At 41.6% G+C, this 24201-nt stretch overlaps 1 long non-coding RNA gene across 3 annotated transcripts in view; it reads left to right on the forward strand.

The window, feature by feature from the left end:
- The first annotated feature begins 4994 nt into the window (after window positions 1-4994).
- LOC119477925 overlaps window positions 4995-24201 on the forward strand; it is a 121452-nt gene continuing 102245 nt past the window's right edge. For all 3 annotated transcript variants that reach the window (XR_005204346.1, XR_005204347.1, XR_005204345.1), the window contains exon 1: window positions 4995-5115. This is a non-coding gene — a long non-coding RNA (uncharacterized LOC119477925). The remainder of the gene's footprint in view (window positions 5116-24201) is intronic.

Here is a 24201-nt window from a genome sequence, read left to right on the forward strand (position 1 = left end):
GCCAAACGTGTAAATATCCATTGCAACTGTTAAATACTTAATAGCTCTTTAGTGTTTCTCTCCTTCGGCTTCAGTCGGTTCAATCATCAGAAGTCCTTCCTCATTACACAGTAAAGAAACTCTAGTACTGTATGTGGCCTCTGTCTGTCTCCCCCAGTTGTTTTTTAATGACCCCTGTAGAAGGTAACCAATAACGCCAAAGGAAAAAACGATAAAGTGGGGGAGCACATTATCGCTGAGTCATCTGCCAGGGTGAAACACGCGTTGCTAAAGCCTTTCCCAAGGGGAAGTGTAATGATTTCTGTAGGTTGCACAGAATAAACCTGCCCGGACCAAATATAAATAACAGCCATTAAAGCTTATCCCAGTGAGGAATGCTTTTATGAGAAACCTGAACAATATACAGCATATATACAGGTTATTAGATTTCTCTTGGGGTGAAATATAGTGACAGGCCAGACTCGATATATATACAGACTTCTCACAACCGCAGCTAGAGGAGGAAATCTACGACGACTGGAGCAACTTACTGTAAATTTCTTTGACTTTCAATACTTTTTTTTTCTCTCTATTTGGTGGAACTAAATATGTCAGTGCAAATGTAACTATCCTTATAACATGTCTGTGCAGTTTTTTGCTTTTCTTTTGAAGTGACACATCCTCTGATCTTTACTTTTTGACCCTGGATTTAATTGGTCTCACTCATCGAGTCCCTTTAAAGTCCCGGTCATCTCCTGCAGCTGTGTCGAAGCCAAGTGCAGCGCTGTTTACCCCAAAATAAATACTAATTACAGCATTCAGACATTAGACAGCTTCAATATCACAGCCGCAAAGTATGCAGGTCAGATAGGCACTGGAGGCTACAGTGGCGAAGATTACCAGAAACCCAAATGAGTGACAACAGAGAAGTTAAATAAGGATTTATTTACCTTTTAATGGTTCACTTTGGTTGATGCAAGCCACCCCTGTTTGTTTCCTTTCTAACATTTCCATTATGTAAAGCCAAGTTGGGTTTATCAGAGCGATGGGAAAAAGCACATCCATCAGCTGGTCGGAGTTACAACTTGGATGTTGGTTTTATAAGCTGGAAAATGGCAAATGTGTTCCTTCCGTGTGACGTGAACGCAGCATTAATAGGCCTGCCAGCATTGTTATTATGGGAGAGCTTTGCAAATTTCTAGTAGCCTATATAAGTGTCCAAGGACATAAAAGTTCATTCAGCAATGGGTTTTTTCCCCCACATTTATCTAGGACCACCACTGAACTCTAAGTAAACAACTTCATACATCATAAATGTAGCATCCGACCTAAAGGGTAATGGTATTAATTATCTAAGAAAATTAACAGAAACACTGACGAGGCACTTATCTGCCACATCTAAGGTTCATCTGAATCTACTTTCCCAGATTGAGGTTGGAGGCGTCGCTGCAGATGAAGTTGAAAGATGATGTGACACTGCGGAGGCCAAACTAAAGGAGCACCCTAGAGGGCACTTCATTGTGTTTTTCAACCAAAGGAGCACCCTAGAGGGCACTTCATTGTGTTTTCTCTACTAGAAGGGCACCCTAGAGGGTACTTCATTGTGTTTTTCAACTAAAGGAGCACCCTAGAGGGCACTTCATTGTGTTTTCTCTACTAGAAGGGCACCCTAGAGGGCACTTCATCGCGTTTTCTCTACTAGAAAGGCACCCAGAGGGCACTTCATCGCATTTTCTCTACTAGAAGGGCACCCTAGAGGGCACTTCATCGTGTTTTCTCTACTGGAGGAGCACCCTAGAGGGCACTTCATCACGTTTTCTCTACTGGAGGAGCACCCTAGAGGGCACTTTATCACGTTTTCTCTACTGGAGGAGCACCCTAGAGGGCACTTCATCACGTTTTCTCTACTGGAGGAGCACCCAAGAAGGCACTTCATCGCATTTTCTCGACTGGACGGGCAACCTAAAGGGCACTTTATCACATTTTCTCAACTGAAGGGGCACTTCATAGTGTTTTATCTACTGGAAGGGCTCCATAAAGGCACCCCACCCCCCACCTCCAGGCAGCAGGGTGACCATTATGATGCTGTATAGCCCTATTACATTAGAACCACCACTGAACTCCACTTCACACATATATCTATTCATCATCTAACCTAAATGGTAATGTAGTAATTATCTCAGAAATTAACAGAAATACTGACGAGGCACATATCTTGAGGTGACATCTGAATCTACTTTCCCAGACTGAGGCGTGGAGGCGTCGCTATACAGATGGAAGAAGGATGCTAAAGGACACATTGCATATATCTTCCTCATTGTAAAAACATTTCTCATATAGGTGAAGAAATATTTTGTGTTGATGTTATTGGTAAGGATATGTCAAAGAAGGGTTGGAATTGATAATCCATGGACTTCTAATAGCTTCAAAACACCTCTCAGTGCCAAAGGGTGAGCACAAATCAATACAGAAAAAAGATTCATATCCATCCACGTCATCATTCTGCTGCTTCTATCCTTTTCTCCCTCCTCTCGTCTACTTGCTTGTTTGCATCTATTTGCATTGCCGACTATGATTAGCCTACATATAGTATGCGTTTTAATACGAAGAAAGAAGTTTGACTATGAATGCACGCAGCATCTGTCACACCACCTGCCCGAGGTACCGCTGCCATGAAGGCTGTATCATTTTTCATGGCATGTGTTCACCGCCTGCCGTCCTGTCAGCACTGCTCCATTCTTTCTGTCATCAGTGTCATCAGTTGTTCCTGTGATGCTGTTGGCACAACAGCATTACAGGAGCAGCATGTGTATGTGTGCGTTCGCTTGTAGAAGAAAAATGTGTTCAATCATGTGTGTGTGTGGTTTGGTCATGGATGCATGGTAACATTAGAGCGTCGGCTGTCTGCATCTCACAGGGCTTTCAGGAAATTTCACAAAGGAAGGGAGAGAGAGAGAATGATTTTCTAATTGTGACTTGACAGAGTGCGTCCATTTTTAAATGCCTCCTTTAATTGCAGCTTTGGTGGTTTTTGCACTGGGCGGGGGGGAAGGTGAGCGTACTGATACATGCCAAAGGCCCCGTACCTGTCAGCACTTGAGGAGTGTGTGACAAGCATCTGTTCGTGAGAGCGCGGGGATGAGCAGTTCACTGTGATCCTGCACCGTGACGGCTTGATAATCCTCCACAATAGGCTCACTCATTAGTTCAACCCACCCACCTGCTTCTCAATGGGACCCTCATTTTCCTTCTTTGTCCTAAATTATAGAGGACTGTCAGGTGTCCATGTGTGGTGCGTGTGAGTAGGAGGCAGCATAAGTACGGGGTAATGGATAATGGGTGGGTAGGGTGTTGTGTGGCTTTTTACGATGTAGGGATACATTAATGTAATTTAACCTGTGGTCACTGGATAGTATAGCAAACATAAGCTCAGTATGTTTCCTACACGCAGTAAGGCATTTGAATGTTGTTTGTGTTGGAATTATTCAACGTATTCTCATACAAACAGTTCGTAAGTTATTATTACCAAGAGAAATGAGGAGAAAAACGACAAAAATAAGGCCTAGGTTGAAATAATCTGGAGTTCTCCTTCATGTTGGCTCATCTGAATGTGTACACGTCTGTCTCTTAATGAGTATCCCTCTGTGTCCATTGGAGCGTTAGCTCTTTAATGTCCGTCTCTCACTCTGCTTCCCTTTGATAATGTCCTTCCCCACATCAGAGGAAGCAGCAGTTAACAGATAGCTGGCTCTCCTGGATGAACACTCGGTCATTAAAACAGGTGAAAACAAGGTCGCTCCACACCTCCATCCACCCGTGCACACATGAGGAACCGGCGTTTATAGCTTCCAGGGGTCATTTGCTGTTAGTCACGGGCACAGCAGCCCAGCCTCCGCCTTGTGATCAGCTGAGAAGGCTGGAGTTTAGTGATGCTCTCTACATACAGTATTTAGGCCAGAGCAGATTTAACAGGTTAGACACCCCGTGGTGAAATGGGTCAGCATGCATTTCCTTTGACCAACCATTCAGAAGAAGAAACTCATCCTCAGTTTGACACAGTAAAGCCTATGTACTCTGACAATGCAATGTAATAAAGAATTATATGCCTATATACAGGTATGGGTTAAATTAGGCCTGTAGGCTAACTCAGCGAAGGTAAAAACAAACAAACAAAAAAAAACAAAGGTCTAGTTTGTAGGATTTACCAGAAATAGAATAGAATTCATAACTGTGTTTTCAATAATCACCTGGAACTAAGAATCGTCATGTTTTCGTCAGTTTAGAATGAATCCTTCATATCTACATAGGGAGCAGGTCCTCTTCCATGTTTAGTCCAGATTAGACACACCAAACACTTGCTATAGACAGAGCCTTTCATGTTTTTACCAAAGAACGTATATTGCTAAGAAGTGAAAGTCAATTGTTCGTTCCATTGCAACGTCAGCTGGGCGCTGACGTTGCAATGGAACGAACAATTGTCTACAAAGTGACTAAAAAGTGACTAAAAAGTTACTAAAAAGTGACGTACAAAAATAAAACAAAATTATTTCTATTCTATTGTCATAATTTGACCTGTGTTGAACAATAAGAATCGAGTAATCCAGGAGGTTTTCTGTGAAGCATCGAGGCTTGTATCTGAAGACGCCCGAAGCCGAAACACAGTCGAGAATTTATTATTCCTGAATAAAAACAAAAAAATGTCTCCCATCTATCATTTTCCTATAGCTCCTATACAAGCACATTCACTGCCCTGTGCTCGGTTAAACCACTGCTACACATCTGTAATAGATCTGCCTGTTTTACACTCTTTGACCAACAGGTGCTTTCATGAGCACATGCACATGAAGCCTCATGAAATGAACCCTTTTAAGAACCAATCTGCTCGAGAGCTTCACGCACCACGTGATCACGCAAAATGTGACGCAAATCAAACACACCCACGTGTTCTGTGCAATCAACAGGTGGAGGTGAGCTAACGGTAGCTAATGTTACTGCAGAGAGGAGGACTGGTTCTACTGGGACAGGCCAGCCCAGTGGACTGTTCTGAGGAACTTGGAGCAGATCTTGGAGGACATGGAGGTGCTCAAAGCTGACAGAAGGAGGCCCAGACCTTCAGACCTTCAGACCTTCAGACTGGTGAGTACAACAACAAACTAGCTGGCTAACTCTGTCCAGAGGCTGAACCAGTGTGCACTAACTATAACTATGCAGTTCTGTCTTGCTTGTTTGTTGCTGCAGCTCCACTGTGGAGGTTATATTGTCCATACATCTCTGTGTTGTGTCTGCTTTGATCTGTGGTGTTTTCTTCTGCTGTTTATTCTATAAGAAGTGGCAGGTTGTTTGATTTCTGCAGCCTTAATATTGCTTGCAAACACCATGTAGGCCTATATTTGTATGTGTCTGTAATATTTGTGCAGTTGCCTGAGTGTTGTTGTTTTCTGGTTAACTCTGGTGAGGCTTCACTGAGTTGTGTTAGTGATAATCAGTTGCATGCACCGCAAGGCTGCAAAGTGCCATCTATAGAGGAATATAGTGTTGGTTTGGACATACAGTAGCTGGTTCTGTGGTGTGATGTGTTTATTGACATGTTAATGCATTTTATTTTGTAGCCTAAATGTGTTCTCATTCTCATACATCACCCTCCATCCTCCTTTCCCTTTTAAAACATGCAGCTAATGTTTACTCAGTACACACTGTTTACTTTTATCTAAGTACATTTTTGCACAAATAATTATACTTGAATAAATGTCTTAAAGGTTGTCTTACAGTAGACTATGTTTACTTGGAGAGTTTTTCATGCACTGGTCCATTCTGAGGTTTTAGGCTATTTTGCTTCCACAACATTTCTTTTTTTCAGACTAGTGGAAAGGAAAGATCTAAAACACACATTTAGGTGTTTATTTTTACTACTTTGTCTATTTGCATCTGTAGATTTCTCCTAAATTCACCATAAGTTAACATTAGATACTGTCTCATTTACAGATTTAAACATAACATTTTAGAAAACTTGTAATACAGAAAGTAATTGTCTTAATGTCAGTCATCAACTCAAGTTGCATGGCTATCTATCTTTATCAATCTTCTTTCCCCCTGTTCACCTGGGGTGTTTCTAGTTAAATACTCTAGGAGGCCTACTCTTTCCATCCCCACCTATCAGTGAACACATGTAATCACATGCTAAACTCAACCTGCCTGCACCTTGTTTGGTTGTTTTCAAGAGCTACTGTACGTCTACACACTTTATGTGTGTCTCATGTTTGAGATGCAACAGTCAGATCATCACATGTCACCTTAAGCTGTGCTGTGCTGTTCTGTGCTGTGCATTACATCAGTGACAAACTAAAGTCTAATAGCTGAGGAGCAAGGTAAACACTCTTACATCTTCCTGGTGATGAATGTTAAATTAAAAGCTTCAGCATGGGAAAGAGCGAGCAGAGAAATCACTACCTGTTCATTTTGATTTTCAGCAACATTATACTGTCACTTGAGGTTAGGCAGCCAATGCTAAACAGATAGCTTGCATATTGTTTGTATTGCAAAGCAAGTGGAGTGATGTAATGCTCTGTGTTCATTCTACCTCGCTCTCTTTGTCGCTGTCTCTCGTGGAGTAAAAAGATGCACGGTGGTTATGCTCCAAATCGCATACCTTTTCTTTTTACTTTTAGTACATACTGCAGCTGCCATCACAAAGTACGTACTGTTGCATGTAGTATGCATACAATTGGGACATACTACTTCATCATAACATTGTGCCTTGAACTTTGACCCTCTAGCTCATATATACGATTAATTGATTATGAAAATAGCTGGTGATTCATTTAATAGTTGACAACTAATCGATTAATCGTTGCAGCCCTATAATGTGTTTGTGTGTGGTAACGTTAAGGCTAAATGATGCCTATCAAATCATGTTGGACACTTCCTCTGAGGATAAATTGTTTTAGTTCTTGGCACTCAATTTGCCGTTGCAGTGAAATGAAATAGCCTGTTATTAATGAAGATTATCACTCTGGAAACTCAGCATATAAAATGTGAATTTAAAACTCATTTAATCTTTATGTCCTGATCTCAGTGTGGGCATAGTTTTTACATTCGAGACTCGAGCCGTTGCGTACAGCTGAACGTCTGTCAGGTGCAGTATATATCGGACACAAAGATTTCCTCATTTATAGTTCAGCTGCAGTTCAGCTTTAATAACCTCTGAGGCAGTATATATATTTGGGTTCATCGACTCGGGTTGGTCTTGTGAGATGATACTCATTCGACCCGATATTGACGCTCCGTGTTTTTCGGTCTTTTGATGTCTTTGATGTGATTTCTCCTCCAGAGGAAACTGCTGCTCTTCACTTTCCACCCCGACAGAAGGAGAAAACTGCTCTGAGCTCGCCTCCACACACACACACACACACACACACACACTGGCAAACACATACACAGTAATATTCATAACTCTGGCAGTTAGAGTATGAGTTAAAAGGATTTGGTCTCATTAAAAGATTTTGGGGGATCTAGAGGAAGAGGGATCAGACTTTATTTGATAGCCCGGGGCTGAGGAGCGGAGTACTTCAATCACAGAACAATTGCTTTAAAATCTCAGCCTCTTTCTGTATTAGCTTTCCCCTCCCCTCCGCTCAGCTAGGCTCCATGTTTGTTTGTTGTTCACGCTGCCATTTATGATTGAGCTGGCAGTGTTGCGCTGCGAGGCAATAATCAAATGTTATTTCTCTTAAATTAAAAACACATCTCAAAGCTTTGTAGCACGGAAACGGGTGTTTTTGAATGCATTTCTACATCAGGCGGCTAGCAGCAGTTATTCAGATGCACTCAACAATAATGACATCATCAATCACTTAGTGTTATTGTGTAGGGTCAGAGTACTTCATATTGTAGATCTACGGGGATTTCAGTTTACACAGTTATTGAAAATGATTTAATAGTTTTTTTTAAACCAACATATTTGTTTGGTTCTGTTTTTAACCGTTGGATGCATAAATCATTGAAACCTGAACTCTTTACAGCAATTACCGACGCTTGGGCAGTGGCCCTCGCCGTCTTGATACCAAGGCACCCTTTAGCGTCTGCATGAGACACACCGGGCTTTCAACTAACTTCAATGTAAACCCAACCACGTCAATATTAGACGCTCAGAGCAACTGACGTAGTATGTAAGAGCGAGAAGTCCGCTAAGGGCGGGAGGGAGTTGAGGTGGATCAACACGTTCTCATTCCAGCTCGTCACATACTGACGCTTTTGAAAGTGAAACTTTACGCACAGGGACATGAACAGCGGTCTCCTGGATGAAAGCCTTGTGTTTGTTGGACCCATCCACCTCCCCTCCCGCCCGCCCTGTGTTTCTTTCACTCTTTAAACTACATCACTACACTCCCGGCGCACTTTCTCAGAGTGTTTACTGTTGCCACTGCATTGGATTGGTTTACATTGTACTTAATTGAAAACCTGGTGCGTCTCCGCCGCTAAAAGGTGCCTTGTGTGGCGGTATCGAATGCTGACGGCCGTGACAAAACGCCGGTGTTTGATGCCCTGGGAATGAGAACGGGCTGGGTGGATGGGACAAACAAACACACAACTTTTACTCAGGGGGCCGGCGTTCGTGTCCCGTATGAAGCCAAAAGCTGAGTGATTTTTACTGTCGCCATTATGTCACGTGATGTTATGTCCTTAGCTTATGTTACGTTACAAGAGTACTTATTTTAAGCCAAACCTTGATGTTTTTTCTAACCCTAACTAAGTGGGTTTGTTGCCTAAACCTAACCGCCACCATGTTACAATGTTAACCACACCCAGACCTTCAAAATACGACGCATATATATACAGTATATATATATGTATATATATATATATCACATTGTCTTGCTGTGTAAAATAGTGCAGCTGAGTTGTGAAGCTAATGAGATCACAGTATGTACCTGGCAGAAATAACTGAGAAGGTTGTAAAATTCTTATAAATTTCCATTGGAAATGCATATGGGTCATTTTTGACCTACTTACAGAAAGTTAATTTGGGGTAATGACACAAAATCATAATTTTTTTTAAAAGTTTTTCTGGAATATGAAGTGCTTTGGTCAGAAAAATATTGGAAAATGCGTCAGTTTGACAGTATTATGGTGATTTAAATACATAAAGACTGATTTAATGAAGGCTGTAAAGGTGAAAGGAGACTTATATACCTCACAGTGAATGTTTTAGTTCAGTGGATTAATGATCTTTGGTGGGTACCACTGTTAAAAGCACACAGTGTTCCAATGTGCGAGGCCAATTCTGTACCTGCCTAAAGCCATTTGATTGAAAACTTTTGTCTTTAATCAAAACAAAATGTTGTGTCACAGTCCTGTGAATCAGACGCTGGCAGATCTGCAACAGTTGAAATAAAGAATGAGTCGAGAAAGTGAATGAAAGAGAGAAAGTAGAATTCACAATGCCTGGCTTTATTTGCGGGATGCCAGAATAAACAGGCAACCTGAGAGTTTGGCTTCAGAAGTAGATGAACAGCTAACAGAATATGAGCAAGAACTGTGAGAATGATTCTCAGGAACCATGCAGACAAACAGTGGGTGTTTCTGTGGGAAATTAGCCAGTGATTGTTAGCAGCTTGAAACCTAAAAAGAGAGAGAGCAAGCTTATAATATTGAATCTATCTCCAATAATTAGTGCTATATTAATGCAGTCCATTTACCATTAACCAGCCCAAAGTTACTAACTTTTGCACGCAAGATATTAGATCCATCTTGTACGAACAAGATAATAACTTGGAATCATTTTCAGGACTTTGGTGTGAGTCATAACTTCGGAAAACTGCAAGCAGGAAAATGATATTTTCTCAGGCAATATTGGATGCAAGTGAAATACTGTAGCTTCTATAATAAAAGGTATGATTGGAGATTGTGAAACCACCTGCAGTATCTCTTATTCAATACCATATTGGATTCCAAATAATCATGTAAATGAGCATGTCAGACAAGCAAGAAATGCAAAGCCACTTTCCCACTGGACAAAAAAACCCCACTAACATCTGGCTTTTTCTTTTTTGGGAAAGGTTACAATCGGTATTCATTCCAGGGACAAATTACTTTGCAGTAGTCACAAGTATTTGTTATCGGCTCCCGCTCCGATCAGCAGTGATGGAAACTTTCGCATGGACACGCTAATTTTGCGTGCATAGGCATGATGCTACTGTATGTGACACACGTTAAAGTGAATGTATAAATAAAATCAAAAACAATTATTCTAATTTATTATCGTACAAAACAAAGCCACCAGACTCCAGTTAGGTTTGGTCCAAATAAACCCATTTTTCAGAGTTAGATGTGAAAAGAAACAGCCGTTATATGCGCTCCTTAAAGCCACCAGACTTCATTGACAGAAACAGTATTTTTACTTCGTTAATCGTAAGCTTCAATCAAACTCGACAGAAACAAAATAAAACTCACCAAAACTGTCTTGGTTAGTCTTTCCGCTGTTCCAACAATCACCAATATGAAATAAGTAAAATATAAAAAAGAAGTAACCGTAACATTTTCACCGTTTACTAACCCTGTTTTCCAGCGTGTTTGTGACGTTGAACGTGACGCACCAGAAAGGCATACTTATCTACTGGCAATGGGAAAGGAGCCTATCACCTATTTTTATTGGGTTTTCCTGTGTTTAAAAACCCTATAAATACACGCTAATGGTGGAAAAAAAGATATATGATGCTTACTTTTGGTTATAAATGTTCTTATTTTTATTATGTTTGATTTATACTCTGCTTACGTACCACATAAACTCACCATCAATTATTTTTAAGACTGTTTTGCTCTACTATCAAAACCTCAAGCCGCCCAAGCTTCTCCCCATCACACCCACACATAGTCACACTACTAACCCCTGGGCCCCGTATGAATTTTAATCACAGGAGGGTAAAGCAGTGAAGTGCAAATTCAGACACAATACCACAATTACCAGCCTGGCGGCGGTTTCAGGGGCCCAATTAGCAGCAGAAAGAGCGGCGGAAGAGCCTCCCGTTAGGCTTTCTTTCTTCTAACAAGAGACGCGTGACAAAGGTCAAAGAGCTCGCCGTAGACGCTCTTTGGATAATTAATCCGACTGTTTTAAAATGTGTGATACGGTAAAATGTTGGTTATCTGTTCCTTGTGTAATGAATTTTAATGAGTAGGACTCCGAATACATGTGTTTACCACGAGAAGGCCTGAGACAGTCCCACGTGATGGAAACCCTCCCAGCATGACTCATGGATACGCTCGAGTTAGTGACATTTAATGAGGGAAAAGCATTTAACACTCACTGGATCCCCTTTTAAAATACTGTAAAAGGCACTTTGATGTACAAAGTTGTGGGCTATTAAAAGTTTTCTTGCATAAGGATTCTCATTTAATAAGAAATGGACACACGCCTGGTCATGGGTGACTTGCTTCTGGCTGTTTGAGCTACTTTTTAAAGACCAGTTCACCCAAATAATAAAAAAAAAAACTCTCAACCCAAGTAAGGATATGGAAAAAAATATATTTATTTAGCTTAATTGAAAAGAATAAGGTAAAAAATGTCTTTCTCAGAGCCGTGAAATGCATGAACATCAGTCAGACATTAGTTATAATTTGTGTCATGTGTTGTCTCAGACAGCTCGGCGATGCACCGGCATCACTATGCAGCAACATGGTAATCCTGTGATTGCATGCTGGGAAGCGGAGACGAGCTGTGTTGTCTGGAGCACAACAGAGCATCTGCATTTCATTATACCAAAAAGGAGGTATGGAAATCCAATAGTGGTGCCTCTCAGGGTGTGTGTGTGTGCACATACACACCTGGTGCACATTTCTGCGCTTGTTAAGAAAAACAGCAAACAGGCATTTGTTTTGCCAGAACGGAGAAGCATTTCCTGTTGTGTGCGCCCTGCGTTCCAGTGGCCCTGTTAATGTTAATGGATGCTTTTTCTTCTTTACCCAGGACAGGAGGAGCGTGCAGCACAATGGTGCAATGAAAATCAAATTTATTCATGAAGAACATAATAATCGTACAGTAGAAAGGAGAGGCGGTGGGGAATGGGAGCTACTCCCCGAGTGGTGATGGGCTGCTCGGAGGTCGAGACACAGATGGATACGCTCACTCTGAACATGACTGACAGCTCCCGTCTCTGTCTGCGTTTAATTTACACGCCGGGTTGTCTCGCACTGATAACCTCGGTGATATAGCTGCAGCGGTGGCGACGGAGGAGAGAGGAGAGAAGTGTTTAATTGTGATTCATCTGGTGGTCAGTCATCAGTTGGGGCTCCACGCTGCTTCTGTACGAGAACTGGCCGGCTGGGTGCTGATGATGGATCATGGGTAATGAGAGTGTGAGAAGTTCATGTGTCACGCAAGTCATCAGTCCGTTGAGTTGGTGAATCACCTCCTCCTTGTGTCAAGAGAAGGAGAAGCAGCAGAAGAACTCTCATTTCATTTGTGAGCGAGAGCGTAGCGTGATCTATCAGCCGGTGGGGAATGTCTTTCTGAGAGTCAGGATGTCAGATGGAGCTCAGGAACAACACAAGAGTGACTCACCGCGACGGTGGGCGTCACGTCTGGGGAATGTCCTCGGTTGTGGCCTTTCGCTCTCCGCAGATGTTTACCCCCACACTCTTTAAAGCTTAGGTTTGCCTCAGACATTTTATTTACATGTGCGTCCTCCTCACCTGATTCTCTGTTGTCCACACGTACACGGATGAGATGGACGAGGTGTTGCTGTGGAGTTTAAATGATAAATCATGTCAGGAGCACATGAGGATGAGAGAGAGCGGTGCCATCGATCACCTCTGCTGTCTCATAGCGCCACATTTAATGAGGAAATCTGGGCAGACAAGGGGCGGAGACGGCAGTCTGTCACCGTGGGCGCCTCTCAATCAATTACAAGTTCAAACATTTAGCAGACACTCTTATTCAGTTTAGCAATTTAGTGTGATACAAACATAATTGAAATAGTCTTGCCGAATGCATTTGTTTGTTAAATCAAAGCAGATATACAGAGACATAATCGAGTCAAGCCCAATATCACAAATCACAAATTTTCCTCAGGGGGCTTTACAATCTGTCAAACCTTTACCTCCACATGGAGATGTTAGATGAACTGTGTGTTGTGATCATACAACACTGTGCTGCTACATTAAAGGATAATTCATTTTTATTACAAACTTTGAACTTATTTCCATGTCTTGGCACAAAATGTCATTTCAGCAACAAAGCTACAATGAAGTACGACAGGAGAAGAAAGATAAGTGGTCAGACGATTAGACAGTTTATATAAAAGCAAGCTGTTTAGCCAGATTATCTACTTTATCAGGAGATACTGTAAACTACTGCAAGTATGGTGAGTCTAAGATAAACCAGGAAGTCAGTTTGTGAATTGAGGTTTACAAAACAGTTTTGAGAAAAAATGTACTGTTAGTGTTATCACAACCAGGAAATACAGCCCAAAGACCCAAGTTGTAATAAAGCTGAATTATCCTTTAAAGAATAAGGCTGGTAGGGCTGCTCCATGTTATTTGATTATTCGACTAATCCGTAATTTTGGTCTTAGTCAACTAAGATTTCTTTAATAATAATAATAATAATAATAAAAAATTCAACTTATATAGCGCTTTTAAAGAACTCAAAGACGCTTTAATCAATTAGTCAATTAGTCATTTTTTATGCTTTTTTTCATGCTGAATGACTTATTTCCAAGAAGTTTAAGAGCACATCTCTAGAAAACACAAGATTTATAGTGGTGCTTTTGTGTGATTGTTTGTGGAGTGTCAGTCGACTATGAATTTCTTTGGTCGAGGACAGCCATGATATTCTATGTCAGATGCTATTAGCTGTTTTGTGATGATGAGCTGTGTACAGGCTATAGAGCTTTACTGTAATAGCTCACATTATGTTACTTTGCATTAAAAAGGAGAGTCATTTCAGACCTGTGATGGCCAATTTGTGTCTATAGAGTAGAAACGTCAGTCCAAATTGGGTTAAATTATTTTAATGAGGATGTCAGGGGAGCGTGGGTTTGGCTTTGTTAGATTCCTTTTAAGCCGAGCAAAAGACTATTAGCATTACTGTTGAGGGAAATAAAAAAAAAGGCCTTGAGAGCCATGGACAAGAGGACGTGATGTAAATCAAGCTCTGCGGCCTCGGGGGAGTCGGTTTATTGGAGAGCTTTTATTAAATCGGAAGGAGAATAAAGAGTAATAGCAAATAATGTAGATCAGTTTTGACAATTTTACGTGGTTCAGGTAATAGGATCCCACACACCTGTGTCTGTTGTGCAAGTGGAAAATGAAATTTTAGAGGGGGGGGTCATTATAACAAGAGCCGCTCTGTGTTTTTACCTTCATACATGACAGAGATGACATACGAAAAAGGGAGCGGTAATTGCATTTTCTCCCCCCCCCCCCAGTTCATATTACAGGAGAAATATGAGCGGGCTGCTTGTGTGAAGGGTCGTCTGTGGCAGCTCTGACAGCCAATTTAGTCCTGCAGAAACAGACCTGCCCCTCCAGCACTAGGGGGTGGGGGGTTAGAGCTGTCACACATGCACTCGCATAGAAAAGTCCTCTCTCTTGTTTTTTAACCCCATCACCCATTGCTGTAGTCTCGTCTTGATTAGAGGACGATTCAGATTCATCGCTGGAAACCTGCCGTATACTAAAATGTGTTTTTTTTTTTTTTTTTTTCTGTCTGTCTTGACCGCCGCTGTAGAGAAAGCTGCCCTCCGCCAGAGTGTTTGGAAAAAAAAGAGTTTCTATTATGGATTTATGAAGATAGAAAAAAATAAATCTGTGGACTGATCACTGTGGACAGAGACGAATGGTTTCATATTTTGGAATTTACTGTTTTTTAGGGGGGCGTTCTGCTTTTCTTATTTTGCTGAAGGGCAACACAATATACGGGAAAACTTTTCTCAGTCAAAGTGAAGTTTGCATACTGTTAGAAAAAGGACAATATGAAACTTATTTACTTAGTATTCTGCCTGTCTGATGATTTAAATAGTATTCCTTATACAGTAATACTTTCTCTTTGTGCTATTCGTGCATAGATTTTTAATTAGCCCTGAATGAATAATGCTATCTTGTGCGAAATGTGCATATTAGTTTTTTTGCCTGAGGGTACGATGAGAAGATTGATGCCACTCTCATGTCATTAACTACCGGAGCTGGAGCCAGGAGTTGATTAGCTTAACTTAGCAAAAACACTGGAACCGGGGGGGAAACGGCTAGCCTGGCTCCAATGTCAAAATATGCCGACCAACACCTCTAATTTAACACATTATATCTCTGTTTGTTTAAATAACTTTGTGTACATATTAAACAGAGATGCAGCGTATTAATTAGTGAGCTTTAGACGTGCTGGTAGGCATATCTTTTATAGCTTTGAAGTGATGCAGGCTAGCTGTTTACCCCTGCTTCCAGTCTCAATACAGCCCTTTGCACCAGGGTTTTTCATGGCTCAAATTAGGCGTAGTTGGTAGAATCTAGGATTTCATGAGACTATCTTAGGTGGACCCTCTTGGGGAGTCCAGGGGCATGCTACCCCGGAAGAATTATTTTGACATTTTAAAGTTAAATGCATCAATCTGGTGCACTTTGAATGCAAAGTGAAGTACATTTAGGCTAGTACTGTACTTAAGAACAATTTTGAGGCACTTGTACTTTACTTGAGTATTTCCATTTTATGTAACTTTATACTTCTACTCCACTACAGCTCAGAGGAAAGTAAGGCGGAAATATTGTACTTTTAACTTCAATACATTTATTTGACAATATTAGTTACTAGCTACTTTGCAAATTCAGATTCTTTATAAAAATATAAATAAATCAACTAATAAACTATGGTATATTATTAAGTGGTATAGTCAGTCAGTCAGTTGCACTGACATGAGAGTGGCATCAAACTATTCCTTTAAAAGTTGAAACCAAAGAGGCAAACCTGGTCAGTGTTGTGTAACTATTCTCTGAGCGTTGCCCTTCTGGAGAGGTTGCATATAAATGTGTGAGGGATGAGATGGAGATACTTTGCCTCAGCCGGATACAATGATGCATTAGAAGTATAAGGCTCTGATTTAGAGATAAATCCATTCCATTTGCTGAGCCCTGGCAACGCGATGAGATATGCTCATAAGTTTATCGCGCTGCTTTCGCGGCGGAGTGTTTATGCCCACTTCAGCTGCTGTAAATCAACAAGGAGGTTAGAAAAATCACAGCACAGCATCAGATAGCTTCCAGTCCTTGGCTAACCTTCACTCTCAGTGTGTGTGCTTATCTTCTATACATAAATGTACACTGTGGAAAATAAATATGAAGCTTCATTTTCAAGATCTTTCACTGCTCATTCTATCCCCAAACACTGACGTTATGTAATACATGAGTTAACTGCGATACACGCTCGCTGCTACAGGTCAAAGGTCAATGAAATTGCATGCTGCGCTGCTCTCAAAGACACCATTTGCTCATTTAGCCTTTTCAAAGCTGGTACATGTGACCGCAGCTGCATACTTATGTGCAAATCAGCACACACACTGACATCGATACTGGCCCAGATACACACACACATATACAAACTCCTACCTGGGTTAGGCTTATCTGCCTTTGTTTTTGCATGCTGCACATGAACAATAGCAGCATCAAAACCATCTCTGATCTAAACAAACACAGCTATACAATACACAGGCTGCATTCAAATCCACAGTAGTACAAGTCTGAGGTCGGGAGTCAATACACAGGAAGCCAGATTTGGTCCGTATAACACAATCGCACTAAGCTCACCGGAGCTCCGCTGATCTGCAACTGATCATGTAAACCCTGTGCTGAAGAGAGCACGGATGTTACTCTATATCAAATAGCACAACAGCTCCCTGTGGTTTACTGTAATACTCTTTTTTTTTTTCTTCTTCTTTAAGTTTGTAACAAAACACCTGACTATTGAATAAAACATAAAAGGCTTTCTTATTAAGCCTGCGGGCGGATGAGTCTCAGGAAAGTTACACTAGAAGCTGGACTGTGTGCTGGCTTTCTCCACCAACTCCTGCAGTGGAACGGCTGAAAGGAAAGCCAAACCTGTTGGGCTGGCACACAGATGGTGACTGCAGGCCAGCGCTCTCTGCCCCGAGCAGGAATGTACCTGAACTGTAACTGAGTAGCTGGAATATAAAGGCCTGTTGCTGATTATCTATCGATGTCCAACAGATCTTTGGTGAAATTTCAAAAAACTTTTACTTGCGTCTCTGTTCATGTTTGCTTGTTGTGTTAGGATACTGTCAGGAGAAATCTATTTTACAGATGCCTCAGGTGTTTGTTAATATTCCCAGAGAATAAAGAATATTGTAAAAGAGCAACAGTTTGTTTCACCAGGTTATCGCAACTAAGTTGTGGAGAGCTGTATCACATAAATATAGTCATAAATGATAATAAAATTTTTTTTTTTTTAAAAAAAGTCATTCTTCATGCAAAAGATTCTGCTGAAGTCAACACTTAAAATGTTCCTATTACAAGCAGCCATGTGGTCACCTTGCACAGCAGCTGGATTCCCGCAATATCACAAGATATAAGCAATAATGGCGGGATCACTTATCACGCGAAAATCCTACATGTCCGGCTTCAAGTAATGCGTTTGTGTCCAGTAAGCCAGTAACCGGGCCAATCGGTGTCCTGCGAGGAGTTACTGGTAGCTCCAGGCGTGGTTTATGTGTGTGTGACGACACGGAGAGACGACTGTTTGCTCTAAACAACAATGGCGGCTCCTGAAGATGTTAGCGTAGATGCTGCAATAGCATCAGTTGCTGTACATCAGAACCGGAGAGTAGGGATGCTTGAATTATTTTTCTAACTGACACTCGTTAACCGATTATTAACTGTTAACTGGTAAGATCAGGTGCGTTGCATGCAGCGGTGCTGTGGTTGAAGTGCCTAACAAGCCGCCCAGCTGCAACGATAAGTCGATGCACGAACAGGTTGAATCCATCATTTATCACCAGCTGCAGTGAATGCTCAAAACAGACAACTGAGTCCACAGTTCACCTGTCCGGGAGAGATACTGTATGATGCCTTTCCCAGGAAGTCTCCACTGCATCATTTAGTTTATCTGCGAGGTTGTCAGCTGTGTGTCTGCCCGGCGTGACGTTAGCGTGTGACAGACCGTGTGTATGTGGCGGCGGGGGTGAGTGCGGGGTTGTCGGTTTGTGTACAGTTTATTTTTCAGTGAACGACAACTGCGGCTCCTAAAGAAGTTAGCGTATCTCCAATAGCATCAGTTCTATCAGAACTGGAGAGTATTTCTTAATTAGAGGAGGGGAAAAAACGACATTGAAGACTTTTTCTTGATGGAAAAGACGTTTCCGCTCTTCTCCTGACTGACTTCGGCAAGATTTTGACTGACAGATGGTTCATCAAGTCACCTGCCAAGTAGTTTTTGAAACATAATATCACACTTGTGGGCACCTTGTCTGTCCCAAATAATGCTATAACTAGACAGCACAATACAGAGCGTTCAGGCCAGAGCATGCAATCGGCTGTGTTCGAAATCACTCTCTAAAGTGCACTTCTTTCTGCTAACAATCCCACAATATAATGATATTCTAAGGCTCTAATAATTCAGTGTTGTGATTATACAATACATTTGCTTTCCCGTGTTTCAATTTACTTTAGCATTTCACTACATAAAAGAATAATATATGTGACTGAGGGATGAAACAAGTTGTGCCTCAGCTATTCAGTCATTTCTCAGCAGGATGTAGAACACACAACAAAAGCAGCGCTTCACAATGTAACAATCACAACAAACACGTCACCGCATTGTTCGACTAGCGTTTGAATAAACGAGCGCCGAGTTGTTTCCTCACATGTATTCAATCAGGATGGTGCAACAAATCCAACATACTGTTACACCCTACAGTATACAGCAGTACGGCATCCTCTCAACGCCGCACAAAAGGAAAGATGTGAATTACAAAAAGAGAAGGTAGAGCAGATAATTAGAAAGCATTCAGCAGAAACAGGATTTTGTTATTGTCAGAGCTTTGAATGTGCATTATCTGCTGTGTGAAATAAAATGAAAACAGTCGCCTGTCAGTATGATTGCTCAATGCCACTCTGGCTCCGACACAAACAAATGCCCCCGTTATTGTTTGGAGAATAAATCCAAAGGCTCGAACAGCAGCCGCATATTCAAATTAGCTCCATCAAACAACAATAACCACCCACACATGTCGGCACTGTAGCTACAAGGACAGGCAGAGAGAGAGAATATGTGTGTTTTGCTTTTGTGAATTTTGTTTTTTTAATTGCTTCTGAGAAAGAAAAGCAGTGCATTGTCCGGGGGGTCTTTGGTGACCAGAGGGAGGTTAAATAGACAAAATGATGCATTCACAAACATCACAAGAGCTTTCAGAGACAACAATCACTATAGAGCAGACGTATCGCGGCAGTAGTTCAAGCTATTATCGACCTCCACGGCACAGCTCGGAGCATCTTAGACTATCCGTAATAGCCAGAGACGAGAGATTTATCTATTTAATTCTACTTTTGTATTAGCTCCCTGACAACTCTATTCCGCCATCTGGCCAGAGGTCTCAGAAAAAGCCTCAGAAATGATCCTCTCATTCTCTCCTGAAGGTTGTTCCACATGCAACGGGCTGCGTGCGTCGTTTCTTTTATTTATCATGGTTGTCACCGCGGTCCGCTAGTAAAACAGTGCAGTTCACACAAGTGGCGTATTTCAAAATGAGTGCTATGAAACTGAATTAAGCTCTGCTGAAATAACATGTATAAATTCTCCCCAACCGCTGCCTTTACAGCTTCATAAGAATCCAGTTTTCAGGCTTTTCAGTCCTAATTAGAAATTCAGTTTGCAACTAAGACTTTTGGTGTCACGGCTGTCGTGTTTACTGTATTATGCCAGAAGCTAGTCAAACACATTTATATGGAAAATGTGTATAATATGAACCACAAGCCCTTTAATTAATGATGTAATGTTTTCTCTTTACAGTCACGCTCTAAATCTGATCTAACCCCATGACTTCATTATCAGGATTCCAGCAATGAGGGTGGATGGCGCAGTGAGGCAATTTGCTGCAATATGGCTTTTATTTGCTGCTGAATTATTAACAGTACCGCTCCCAATGAGACTGTCACACTTGTACAAGGGAGCAGCGAAGCAAATACCGTGGAGTTTGAAAATGACGGGTCAGCTCATGATGTCACCAGATCTGTCAGCTCTCGGGGGGTGACTCACTCGAGTCTGCCAGTAGTCGAAGCTGCATCAGTAAATGAATCATTCTCTGAGCTTATTTCATTCTTCCATTTTCTCAGAAACCGTCTTGAAATATGGATGGATGGCGGTATTTTCCGCATCAGTGGCCGCGGCTTTCGGTGTCAGGGGGGAACTTGTAAAATCCAGGGTCAGAGGTCGAGCTGGTTATGATAAGACCGCAGAGTGGAATGTAATGGATTGTCATTCAAAAAGGCGAGAGGAGGGAGGGAAGCTCAGACGGTGAGAGGATGACCTTTTTCAGAGCCGACGTCCGGAGGGGAGCGAAGGAGTGAGCTGGTTCGGTGTGACCTTCAAGCTGTGTGCTGTATCCATCTCTCTTTCTTTGTCTGTGGTGTCATTGTTGAGGTTGGTTCAGTCTGAGCAGAGCAGGTCTGTTCACCTCTCTTTGTTTGACAGGCATGATGAATAAATACATGCGCTGGAGAAACCTTTCCGCTCAAACTCTGAAGGTTTGTGGAGGCGAGGCTTCGGGGACCCGGAGCTATTTTTACTGTGATACGACAACATCTCACTGCACAAAGGGGCACCGCAGGAGGAGCCGCTTTTTCTAACTTCTAATTTCAAAATCAATTTTCCAATTGACGGTTTTCACTGTTGGGTCTCAAATTTCATAGATTGATAAACATGTTCTGGTCTGATTACATTATGGAATAGAAGGTAGTAAAAGGACAGATTTCCATGTTTATAACTCGCGAGCGCTCATGTCACCAAACTCAAGATGACAGCTGCTTATTGTGCTGCTACTTTTCACTCCTTGTTGGAGATTCCAACAAGTTCTTCAAATGAAACAACAACATATATTGTTTGTAGTTTCCCTCCGGAACGACACATATGAGCATAATTTGTCAGTGCCTTCCAAAACAGTTACTAATCACCGTTGCAAAACTTTATAAGCATTGATTAAGAGCTTTATTAATGGTTAATACATAATTTACCGATGCATTGTAGATCATTTGTAAGCCATTAATAAGAATAACATTTGGGTTGCCAGGTTGTGGTAAATCCTCCATCATCAAACTTGCTTCGTTTTTCTTGCCAAGTGTTTAATTAATCAGGACGATCCCTCTAATGGTCTGTTTGGACAGAGTCGTGTCTAAAAGGGAGCCCACAAATTGCAAAATCTGATCTGAGATCTGCAAAAACTTGCAAAAACTCCCGCGAGACTTGCTGCCCGACAACCTATCTTAACCTTAACTATTCAAGATCAATGCATAACCTTAACAATTTCGCAACAGTTTCCCGAGTTTGCTGGCACATGCGACCAAAAATCTGTGCGCCTAAACATTTTCATTGGTTGCATCGGTGTGCCTGATATTTAGCAGGTCTGTCTCTGAGTGTGTATGTGTGAAACGGCGCCCTGTACTCCTCCTCGAGCGACATTACAACCATAAAACACACCAGTAATTAAGAATGAAGAGAAGTATTGATTGTTTTTACATCAAGAAAAATGCTGCAGTGCCCGTTACACCTGTCCGCGAGCCCACCTGTCTCCCTCCTGTCCCCGGTAAGATGCCTAATCCTGATCAGAGGCGCCGGATTCATTTCACAAGTTGCTTCGCTGCCACTTTCTACCTGCAGTCGGAGCTCCGGCGGGAGTTGGGGAGTTCTGTGCCCGGCAGCAGCGACCTCTCCTCTGGCCAAGAACAGAGCAGAGCTTCACCTTGCTGCTCCGCTGGTCCCCCGCTGGGAGCCAACTTGCAGCCATGCTGCTGGAGGCGTGTTGGAGGGAAGAGAGGCACTGGAGAACCAGAACCAGGACGGCGTGGGGCAGACTGTCAGACCCTGCTGCAGTAAAATGAGAGGTTTTCTGAAGGGACTCTGGTGCTCGGAAACGCTACCACTTTTGTCCACAGGGACCGCTAAAATCAACACAAAATGAAAGTTTGTCATAGTAGCTTTAAGTATCTAATCTATATTCCCATTTCAATCAGCCCTCATTTCCTTCCATCTAAAAAGAGGACGGCACACCACGGCGTTACAGTTCCGAATGCAGTCAGCGTTAACAAGGGTCTCGCCCTCCCGACCTCCGGGGTCACCGAGAAGTGGTTGTACGTGCAACAGCTATTTATCAGTCCCTCCTCTCACCCGTTGCCATGGAGTCACAGGCTGTTTCCATCCTCCACGCTGGGACTCTTTGTTTATCAGGAAATGTAATTCATGTCAGGAAGCAGACGGAGGTACGCTGTGTGGGAGAGAGGCAGCTTATTGGGCATGATGGATGGAGGGCAACAGGGACGCCGACAGGGCGGCAGCCTCGGTATATACAGTACATGAAAGAACAGATGAACCTCATAGGTCTCGACATATTAATGATTATTTCATTATTATCTGTTGTTTAAGTGTGTGAGATTTTTGGTGACAACATTTAACCTTTTCAAAAAAAATTCTAATATCGATCGTACTGAATTTATGAAACTGCCCAAGAGGAACATCAAATCAATATGAGCCTACAAAATCCAGTATTGTAGCTGTTCAGCACCGCTGCTCGACCCTCACACCGTGTTTCCAAGAGAACATCCACTGAACTCGATTCTTGTTCACTTTTGGAGAAATGTTTTTGTGTGATGAATGATCTCAGGGCACAAAAACTGAAATAATAGGATTCCATGAAGGAGGCACATTGAACACACAGCACAGTGTTGTACTGTATATTAAAGCCTGTTTTTTCTCGTCAATGCATCAAGCATCTTCTTTATGATTAGGCCTGTCATCATAATTACTATATTGACTTATCGTGCACAGCTCTGGTGTGGGAACATTTTGGGTTTAAGCCGTATGAGAGAGTATTTGTGTTGTTTGTTGTGTTATATCTAACTTATAATTAATATGTTGTTTTGCACTTATTATTAATGTTCCTAACCACTGAGAAACTGATTGGCAGGATATTGCCTGTTAAGCGATGAATGACTCTCTATACCCCTGTGCCAAATGTTTAATATTTATTTAAGTGGAATTTTTGTTAACAAAGCCTGAGAGTCCTTTTTATTTATTTTTTTGGTTGTGTGGTTTTATTTTATTTATGTTTTATTTATTCAGGATATTTTTATATTTTTTTCACATTCAAATTCCAATGTCTGAATATCTTTAATAATTGAAAGTTAATTGCTCTTTTAAAGTTTGTACTTGCATTATTATGCTATTATTTTATTATTGTATCAGTGGCATAAAATGGTCTTAAAATTACAATAATATCGTTTATCACAATTATTGGCTCGCAAGCCTTGTTAGAAGTGGGAACCAAACGTCAGATATCTTCCACATTGATAAACAAAACATTCATTTTGGACCCGCCAAAAATTTTAATTCACAATCATAATAATTTTTATTCAGGAAAAGACATACTTTTATTCGGCACATTTCTAAAGGCTCCCCGGTTGTGTATTATTTAAAAAAAATATTTGTCTACATAAAATGTCATCAAGATGTTTAACTAACTATTTAGTGTTAAACTCTGAATAAATAATACCTAAAGATGTCTTTATTGCTTCTTTAGCCGTGAATATTTCATGTTGTAGAGAAATACTTAAAGGTATTTTAAAGGATTTGGCAGCATCTAGTGGTGTGGTTGCAGATTGCAACCAACTGAGTGCCCCTCCTCTCACTCCGCCTTTTCAAGACTGGTAAGGTGAGCCGCCGAGTGCACAACCGTGGTAACGTCGTTGGCCACGCTCAGAGGCCATCCTTACCATAATAACACTACTTTAGGAGCAACGACAGTCAGACCGCGGCTGGCAGTACTACGGTTTTACAATCTGCGGCTCACGTTACCACAGTTTCACAAGCGTGTCGGAGAACTACAGCGGCCGTAGTTTCAGGTGATTATACACCAATGAAAACATAGTTATGAATAATATATTCCATCTCTGCTAATAGATCCCCCGAAATGTTACACTGTTCCTTTTAAGATGTGAAGTTTTCAGGAGCTTTAAATG

This window comes from Sebastes umbrosus, chromosome 19, assembly GCF_015220745.1.
Source record: "Sebastes umbrosus isolate fSebUmb1 chromosome 19, fSebUmb1.pri, whole genome shotgun sequence".
Classification (NCBI taxonomy): domain Eukaryota; kingdom Metazoa; phylum Chordata; class Actinopteri; order Perciformes; family Sebastidae; genus Sebastes; species Sebastes umbrosus.